At 37.4% G+C, this 10000-nt stretch overlaps 1 protein-coding gene across 2 annotated transcripts in view; it reads left to right on the forward strand.

Moving 5' to 3' along the window:
* LOC144959329 (neuronal acetylcholine receptor subunit alpha-7-like) overlaps positions 1–10000 on the forward strand; it is a 52097-nt gene that overhangs the window by 1094 nt on the left and 41003 nt on the right. The window lies entirely within an intron of this gene.

Here is a 10000-nt window from a genome sequence, read left to right on the forward strand (position 1 = left end):
CACAAAACTATGTTTAACCATGAACGTTTATAGTCTGGTTAATACAGTTTATTGATAATTAATGTGACAACAAACATGAATGGCACAAAAGGAGATTCTCTCGTAATAATGCCTGGATATTATACAAACTAGGAATTGTCATAAAAATACAGATAGGGAGTATCAAATTATTGTTTTCCTATAACATAAAAGTATTACAAGAGCCTTCAAATTTTTAATTTATACCTTCTTACAACTTTAACGTTTTCCAATATATTACTGAGACTTTATAATGGAATTCGTATTTTATGAGAACAAAAAAATAAAGGATCCGAACCTTGACATCAATAAATTTCTTTTTACCCCTTCTTTGTGCTGAAATTTTCCGCATGAGTTGTTTCCTATCTGTTGACACAAATGAATATCCAGCCGAATCACAACGTTGGAGTGAACCTGAAGATTATACTTGAATTTGTAGGCTAATTTTCATAACTTGTGTTCAAATAAATGTCTTGATATTCGAGAGTGAATTTTGAATGAATGAATATATGAATTTATATAGCGCCTAGATCCACAATGTGCTCAGAGGCGCTTTACAATGCAAATAAAACACAATAATAAATTGATAATTTAAGCATAAAATCTATCACATTGGAATAGCATTAATTTGTAATTTAATTACCCCGAATTTTGTTTCTTAAATTTGAAATGTTTTTTTTCTCTCTTCTAAATATGATGATTTTGACTCTAAACAGGATTTGAATAGAAGAAACAGCTCCTTCAAAAATGTAATGGTTTTTGGATTTTTAAATCTTTTTTACAAATATAAGAATTAGAGCTGTAAATTACAAACGAAAGAGTGAAAATGGAAAGGCTTCGTATGGGAACAAAACAGACAATGGACGTATCGGGTACAAACCCTTCGTCAGCACAACAATACACAAATAAACGTGGAAAACAAATATTTGTTTTCCACGTTTATTTGTGTATTGTTGTGCTGACGAAGGGTTTGTACCCGAAACGTCTATTGTCTGTTTTGTTCCCATACGAAGCCTTTCCATTTTCACTCTTTCGTTAGTATTTTACGATCACCGGCTTCAGGCAGCCCTTACCGTTTTCAGCTGATAATTATAGCAACACGGTTTTAAGATTTCACTATGGTGCTTTTATATTGAATGAGCAATAAATACAAGGGCCCTAACTACGACACATTATGCGTGTTTTGTTTTTTCAATGTTGGGGGGGGGGGGGGGGGGGGGGGGGAGGAACCTGTTGCACTGGGGTCCCGATAGCTCAGTTGGTAAAGCACTCGCTTCACACCCATTGAGACCGAGATCAATCCCCGGTAATGTTGAGCTTTTTTTCTTCTGATCCTCATGTCCACGCTAAAGGATAGCAAGCAATTGCTATTGTTCGCATCGTGCTCTAGAACCCGGGATAAACTCTCCGGATCCTGGTTTGTAAAAATCCTTTGATACAATTGATTGTTTTTAAACTCAACATTGAACAAATCACACGTCTTTGCACTTATGGATCAACATTTCTTTAAGTTATGGTTTGAGAGGGAACCAAAAAAAAAAAAATGAATTCTGCATCTGCCATATTATGCCGATCTCCATTGTAAAGATTTTGACATAGAATGTTAAAATCAGAGTAAAACTGCTCTATTTGACATATAAAGATAAAATTGACAAGTATATGTGTGTGCGACTATGTAGTCTTTTCGTATGACAATCGTCTGGAAGGTCCAGGGTTTGAATCCTGCTCTGAGCGAGCGGCGCATAGTTGAGTCCTTGAAAAAAATGCTTTTCATTCACATTCACTCATCATGCTCGTGTGTAAAAATGAGTACCTGGCTGTTAGCAGCGTTGCCTCGGTCGGAAAAAATGTAATATCGTCTAACAGGCGTCTTGTCTCGTCCTAAATGGAAGTGTTGATGTTGGCATGAGACCCCTTGTAATGCCCATGTGCGAGTTTAGTGAATGTTGCGCTACATAAAAGCTCAAATTCACTCTAGTCTCTATATCTCGTACTAATGATGCAGTTGGCATCGCTCAGCTCTTTGTTGTTGATATTAGACTGCTATGAATTTGTTCCGACTCTTACAAATAGAGAACAAAAGTGTGATGTCAAAATACTGGTTCCAACCTCATTGGAAGTGTGAAACAAGTCCTCCAGAAGACTGGATACACACGTTGTACAACTGATCTTCTGGTTTCAGAGTGATGGTTTCTTATTTTCTAGCCTCAATAAATGCTCGTCGTCAAAAAAAAGAGCATCCACCCTCCCTCTTTTACGCCCCGTAATCATAAGAATCTGCTTATACAACACGTTACTAAAATAGTTATGACGTATTATCATTCAATCTATCATTGTAAGCCCCCCCCCCCCTCCCTCCCCTTTGAAGACTAGTTACACACTTTCATTGATTTTGGAACCGGAAGAGATAGAAAGAGGGGCCGTCACGACTTCTGCTCCCCATTTGTTATTATAGCTCTGCCAATCTCAATTATTTTCTTGTTTTGTTTTGTTTTTGCTATCATTTGATACATTATTTAATATTTTTGTTTGTAAACATTGAGAGAGAAATGTAGAACCAGATCATTAATTAAACTGAAAAAAACATCACGATTAATAATATAGCTAGATGAGAGAAGGGATGAGACACGCACCATCATTCCTAATTAACTTTAACGAAGAAACAAGACAGGCATCGATTTTATGAAGTCACGTTGTTTGTAAGGGGGGGGGGGGGGGGGAGGATTCAGTTTAGAAGCTATATTTATTCTTTTCGAAAATATAGATAGAATGAAGTTGACGTCACTCAGGTCTTTGTCATTGTTTTTTGTCATCCACTTTTATGAGTATTTCTCACTAAACTGTATCAACCCGACTATAAATGTTCAAGGTTACACATAGTTATGTGCTATTATTCCGCTATTATTCCGGAGGCAATGTTGCGAGTTTCTTAGCCAAGCGCATACTAGTATCTATACATATTTAAGCAAATTTTCATATTTTGGACTTCAACAGTTCATCCATGCAAAATAATGACACGAGGGGTTGTGTCGTATAATACTATTCTCAGCTCAAACATATTGACAACAAATAAGTAGACTGTAACAGCTTGAAACCATTTCCTTACCTCCCTTAGGAAAATCGTCACATTCGTTACGATGTAGCCAACAATTTTCTCATTCTGATTTCTCTTGCACATCACGAAATTTAAAGAAATTCTTTGATTACAGCTGTCAACACTAAACACTGTGTTGTAGAGCTCACTTGTTACTTTTTGTTTGAGTAAGAAAAGTCTATTTTTGTGCTGGGTGGGTGTGAATTTTCGGGGGGAATTTTAAAAATAGATGGTAATCAGAGAGCTAAAAAATAACAAAATACTAAACAGAGAACGTTTCGGGTTCAATCAATCCCTTCTTCAGCTTATAACAAAACAATAGAAACATAAATTCATCGCTTAAAAACCAGATCTTATTCCTTACAGAAAGGACGTACCAAATATTTCTGTGCTGCCTACCTGGTTTTAAGGAATGTTTTTATTTTTTTAATTGGCTTCAACAGTCGTGACGTCACTTCACTCGTAATGACATTTAGTAACTTAGTAACTGGTTCTAAACTACCAGAACAATGGTGGACGCCCTTATGAAATACTTCTCCGACGAGCATAAAAGTATATACAGAGGAGAAAAACATAAATTTGATCATTTTTTTACTTGTATACATTCTGATCACATGACATGTGAAAAAGTTCTAGGCTGCATGAAGAATATATAAGTAGCGATTTTCTTTATTTAGAACCAAGCTGCTGGTTGCTGGGCGGACGTGACATCAGACTTTTGAATCCTATTGTTTTTGCTTTTGGATAAAGAACTGTTTTGAGCCCGAAACTTTCCGTCTTTGGAATTTTGTTCTGTTTTGAACACGTGATATCCAGTTTTGTTCATTACTTTTTACAGTGCAAGAGTTTCTAGCAGCATAGCCTGGCGTGCGTCTATGTGGTCTTGTGGTATGACACTCGCTTTCGGATCGGAAGGTCCTGGGTTCGAGCCTCGCACGGCGCATAGTTGAGTCTTTGGAAAAGACTCTTTACTCACATTCTCTCACCGTACTAAGGTGTAAAATGAGTACCTGGGCGTTAATAGCGTTGTATCTGTCGGGGGAAAAAATTGTATTATCGCCTACATGCGTCATCTCTCTTTATTACGTGTTGTTGTTGGTGAGGGACCCATTATAAAGCGCTTTGAGCACATTTAGTGGATATTTTTTTAATTACATGTAGAAATATACTTTATCCTTTAGCAAAACAATAATAATAATATAATAATAATAATAATAATAATAATAATAATAATAATAATAAATAATAATAATAATAATAATAATAATAATAAGAAGAAGAAGAAGAAGAAGAAGAAGAAGAAGAAGAAGAAGAAGTATAAAGCTTATGTTTAAATTAAGCGTGGACCAGTTCAAATCACTGTTAAAGGTTAGGAACTCATCACGTCTATTAATAGATACGAAGAATACTAGGACAGCTTTGAAAGAAAGATAAAAAATGTCCTTCTTCTGAGTTTTTCGTGTCTTTTTGTCTTAGAAAACAATGTCATGAAATATTAACTCGTTCCAAAAAAAAAAAAAAAAAACAAACCAAAACAAAACAGAACAAAAATAGCACGGTTAAGCAATTCATTGTTAGGTAGGATGTATTAGAGAAAAGGAAAGTTATCGATTAGAAATAGTGTGTCGTAACACGTTTACTTAGATACAATAACACACGTGTGTGTTGTGTGTTGGGGACCAGAACTGACACACACTAAAAGTTTTAAAAACCGCAGTCCTTCAAAGCCATTAAGTCCACGGAGCAGGAGTGTATCCCGGTGTCTATAGCGTGAACACACAATAGGAATTGCATGTTACCCTTTTGATAGAACGATAATCTATCTATCGCAGAGAAGGACTATAATATGGAGATAATATTATTTTGTGATTGGAGAATTCTTTTCGCTTAATCTCTCTTTCGTGATTCTAAAATGTGACTTCGTGAATGTGATAAATGGGCACGATCTAAATTACATTTCCACGTGCTCGAGGTCATTGGTCACATTGCAAAGTGTGCTCAAAATGACCCACATAGTGAAAAGTGTTCACAGTTTGAGAAATATCAAACGTTACAATTGGTCATTTTGCTCAGCATGACTCATGGGTATGTTTAAAACCTTCATAAACAAAGCAGCGTGTTTAGATACATTCAGAAATGTCCAATCGTTGCACAGCAACAAATCACGTGATCGATGACTTGGTTGGACGAAATTATGAATATAGATCGTTCCCTTTACATCGTGACAGTGCAAGATTTTACGGAAAATGCGTTAGTTTGGGATTTTACACATTAATTTGTTGATTGCTTTGACCTTTAGCCTTCGTTAATTCGTCGAAACGTCCCAAAAATTACTTGACAATAGATAGTCGAAGTTGACGTCGCTCAGTTCTTTGTTATTGTTTTTTTTTTTTTGTCACCCACCTTTATAAGTAATCTTCAGTTAACAATATTATCCAGACAATAAAAGTTCAGGGTTACACAGAGTTTTGTGTGTTTGTCCATTATACTTCCGGATGGTAATATTTGTGAGCTTCTTAGCCAAGCGCATACTATCTATACACGTTGACCTGAGGGAATAAGATGAATTCATAAGTTCAGGCAATAAAAAATGTTTTATGCCACTTGACCACTACTGTTCACTTTCTTTTGGTGGTCGTCGAAGTGCATTTTGGCTGTTTTGAGAAGGGAGGGGGAAGTGGGTGGGGTCGGGCAATGATGTTTGCTAAGGCCTAAGCATTCCAGGAAGGTATATATAGATAATCCATAAAACAGGATCTCTGATGTCAACAGGAACCACCCATGTTGTCCAAGTGAGCAAATTGAGGGTTAATAATCGTGTCCAAGAAAAAAAAAAACGAAAGTGCCTGAAGCAGGACTCGATCCCCGGACCTCCCGGGTCACAGTCCAATGCCTTAACCACTCGGCCACTATTATAATGCTTTCTTAAAATAGTTGTAACCCTAGATTCTGATTGACGGGTTTGTACTATTATCTCTTTGACACAGACATAAATAACAGTGTGACGTTGAATGTAAGTTTCAATTTAATAAACGAAAACAGATAATGTGCACGTTTCGGATTTCCCCTTTATCAACAAAACAGGATGAATGAAGAAGAGGAGGATGTAGAGGAGGAAAAAAAAGGAGGATGTTGATTAAAATTATATCGTATGTACCACCATGTACCACACCTTCCCAATGTGTTGTAATAAATTGATGACAGCATTGACATCGAAAAGTTTTATGTAAAGCAATAACACACAACATAGATAATAATAATATGATGATGACATAAGCTTTGTAAAGAATTTACACGTCTTTTCAAAAGGGGTGTTTACTTTCTTTTTCCTTTACAGTTCTTTATGTTACATTGAACACTTTAAAAGACGAACATTCCAAAGTTCCCCCAAACATAGTGCCTTGGTGACTGGGTATTCAATAGTCTATTGGATTGGGCAATCAGTACGGGACGTGTCCTGGTTTAACCCTCGCCTTACCACCCATAGGAAAATCGTCACATTCGTTACGATGCAGCCAACATTTTTTCTCATTCTAAGTTCTTTTGTAAATCATAATATTTGAACAAAAATGTTAGCTATAGTTAAAGTATATTAGCATTGTGTTGAAGAACAAGTTAATAGGACAAAATATGTATAGATAGAATGCGCTTGGCCAAGGAGTTCACAACATTGCCATCCGGAAGTATAACGGACCAACACACAAACTCTGTGTAACCATGAACTTTTATAGTCTGGTTAATACAGATGAGTGAGAACAACTCACAAACGCGGATGGCAAAAACAATAACAAAAGCCTGAGTGACGTCATCTGCATACTATCTATAGCAAGAACAGATGTTGTGTTTGAGTGAAATAAATCTATCTTTGTATATAGGTATATTGGTTGTGAATGGCCAGTAAGGAGAGAGTTAACGGTCTGGTATCCGAACACAAATAACTATGGGGTTTGATTTAACATTGTTGGATTTAACAATGTTTTGAGTTGGTTTGAGAGTATTTCCCTTACAACATTGAGCCTATGACAATACTCTTCAACAGTCGTAACGTCACTTCCCTCGTAATTGTGCGGCTATGTGGTCTTGTGGTATGACACTCGCTTTCTTATCGGACGGTCCTTGGTTCAAGCCTCACGCTCGGCGCATAGTTGAGTCCTTGGAAAACGCTCTTTATCCACTTTCTCTCACCGTACTCGGGTGTAAAATAAGTACCTGGCCGTTTACAGCGTTGTCTTTGTCCGAAAAATTGTAATATCGCCTAACAGGCGGCATGCCCCGTTCTACATGTTAAATATTGCTGTTGACCAGGGACCCCTTGTAAAGCGCTTTGAGCACATTTAGTGGATATTGCGCTATATAAAGCTCAATTTTTAAAATATTTTTTTAAAATGACGCATGGTAACTTAGTAACTGGCTCTAAACTATCGGAACAATGGCGGGCGCCCTTATGAAACATTTCTCCGACGAGCATAAAAGCGTATCCAGAGGAAAAAAAAAACATTATAAATCTGATCATGTTTTGACTTTTACACATTCTGATCACAAGACATATGAAAAATTCTAGCCAGCATGAAGAATAAAAAGTACCGATTTTCTTTGTTTAGAACCAAACTGCTCGTTGCTGGGCATCAGACTATTGAATCCTATTTGGGTCATCAGACTTGCAGATAAGAACACACGAGGAATATGTCATGGACGTATAGATAGAATGCGCTTGGCCAAGGAGTTCACAACATTGCCATCCGGAAGTATAACGGACGAACACACAAACTCTGTGTAACCATGAACTTTTATAGTCTGGTTAATACAGTTTAGTGAGAACAACTCACAAACGCGGATGGCAAAAACAATAACAAAGGCCTGAGTGACGTCATCTGCATACTATCTATAGATAAGATGCGCTTGGCCAAGAAGCTCATAACATTGCCATCCGGAAGTATAACGGACCAACATACAAAACTGTGTGTATCCATGAACGTTTTATAGATAGTATGCAGATGACGTCACTCAGGCCTTTGTTATTGTTTTTGCCATCCGCGTTTGTGAGTTGTTCTCACTAAACTGTATTAACTAGACTATAAAAGTTCATGGTTACACAGAGTTTGTGTGTTGGTCCGTTATATTTCCGGATGGCAATGTTGTGAACTCCTTGGCCAAGCGAATTCTATCTATAGTCGGGTTAATACAGTTCAGTGCGCATTAATCACAAACGCGGATGGCAAAAAACAATAACAAAGACCTCAGTGACGTCATCTTCGAACTATCTATATCAATGAATAGATATAATAAAAGTTTTCACACCTCGGCCATAAAATGAATGCATGAAAATAAATTTATTGTTTGCTTTTTTAACCCGTCTTTCTGGAATTACCTGAGGTATCAACGTTTTAACTGATTTTGTTATAGATAAAAAGAATTTAACGTCACTCTGGTCTTTGTTATTGTTTTTTTGCCATCCACGTTTATGAACAATTTCTCTTAACTGCATTATCCAGACTATACGTTCATGGTTACACAGAGTTTTGTGTGTTGGTCCGTTTTACTTCCGGATGGCAATGTTGTGAGCTTCTTAGCCAAGCGCATACTTCTAGGTTGAAGAAGTTTAGCCTCACACGTTCCGTGTTCAATCGAAGCCATCGTTTATATATAGATAGAATGCGCTTGGCCAAGGAGTTCACAACATTGCCATCCGGAAGTATAACGGACCAACACACAAACTCTGTGTAACCATGAACTTTTATAGTCTTGTTAAAACAGTTTAGTGAGAACAACTCACAAACGCGGATGGCAAAAACAATAACAAAGGCCTGAGTGACGTCATCTGCATACTATCTACAGCCTGACACAAGTAGGACTGGCAGTTTGACGTTATTTTTTAAAGGCTCCATACACGCACGGTTTTGATAGGCGTTCGAACCACGATCAGGCAAACCGGGGTGAAAACGCAATGTGTGTGGCCAAATACCTGGCCGATAAACCTAGGTACGGTCGATCGCCCGCAAAGCCCGCTTTGCTTAATACTTTTCGAGGCGATCGGCGATCAGGGGCGTGGCAGTATAAAAATTTGGACAATTTTTTTCGGATTTTCGCTGTTTTGACGTCAGATTCGTGATCAGCGTCGAATTTACAATAGGTTTGATACCAAGAACTATGTTTTTACTCCAAAAATTGATGAAATTAGAAATAAATTTTAATTAATATTGAGGGTATGTGGCCGACAGAAAAGTGCCCCTCCCTGTTTTGTGATGGATCAAGTGGTATGACTCTCGCTTTCGGATCGGAAGGTTCAGGTTTCGAGACCCGCTCTGAGTGGCGCAGAGTTGAGTCCTTGGAAAAGGCTCTTTACTCACATTCTCTCACCGTACTCAGGTGTAAAATGAGAACATGGCCGTTCGTTGTCTTTGTTGGGAAAAAATGTCACATCGCCTGACAGGCGTCATGTCTCGTCTTTCAAGTCTAATATTGCTGTTGCCTTGGGACCCCTTGTAAAGCGCTTTGAGCACGTGGATATTGTGCCAAATAAATGCTGTGTTATTATTTTTTTTAAAATAATATTTTTATAAATGTTGCGCCAGGAAGAGGTAGATGGCAAAAGTTTCGTTCTTGTTCATCGTAAAACTTATAAAGGATTTCATACAAAATAAAAAATAGTTTTCATAATTTTCAATGTAATGATATAATAATATGCCAGTTCTTTTTTTTTTTTTTCCTCCTCACCCGTTGACGCGACATGACGGTCGACCTTGACACAGACATTTGGGATTGGCAGATGCCAAAAAGCCTTGACTACGTGATGACAGGGGTGGGCATTGTAACCTTGAATTATAATCTACAAACAAAGCCCCCCCCCCCCCCCAAAAAAAAAAAAAAAAAAAAAAAAAGAAAAGAGCT

Source organism: Berghia stephanieae, chromosome 13, assembly GCF_034508935.2.
Source record: "Berghia stephanieae isolate SIO BIC M18660-M18661 chromosome 13, UCSD_Bste_1.3, whole genome shotgun sequence".
NCBI classification, from domain to species: Eukaryota; Metazoa; Mollusca; class Gastropoda; order Nudibranchia; family Aeolidiidae; genus Berghia; species Berghia stephanieae.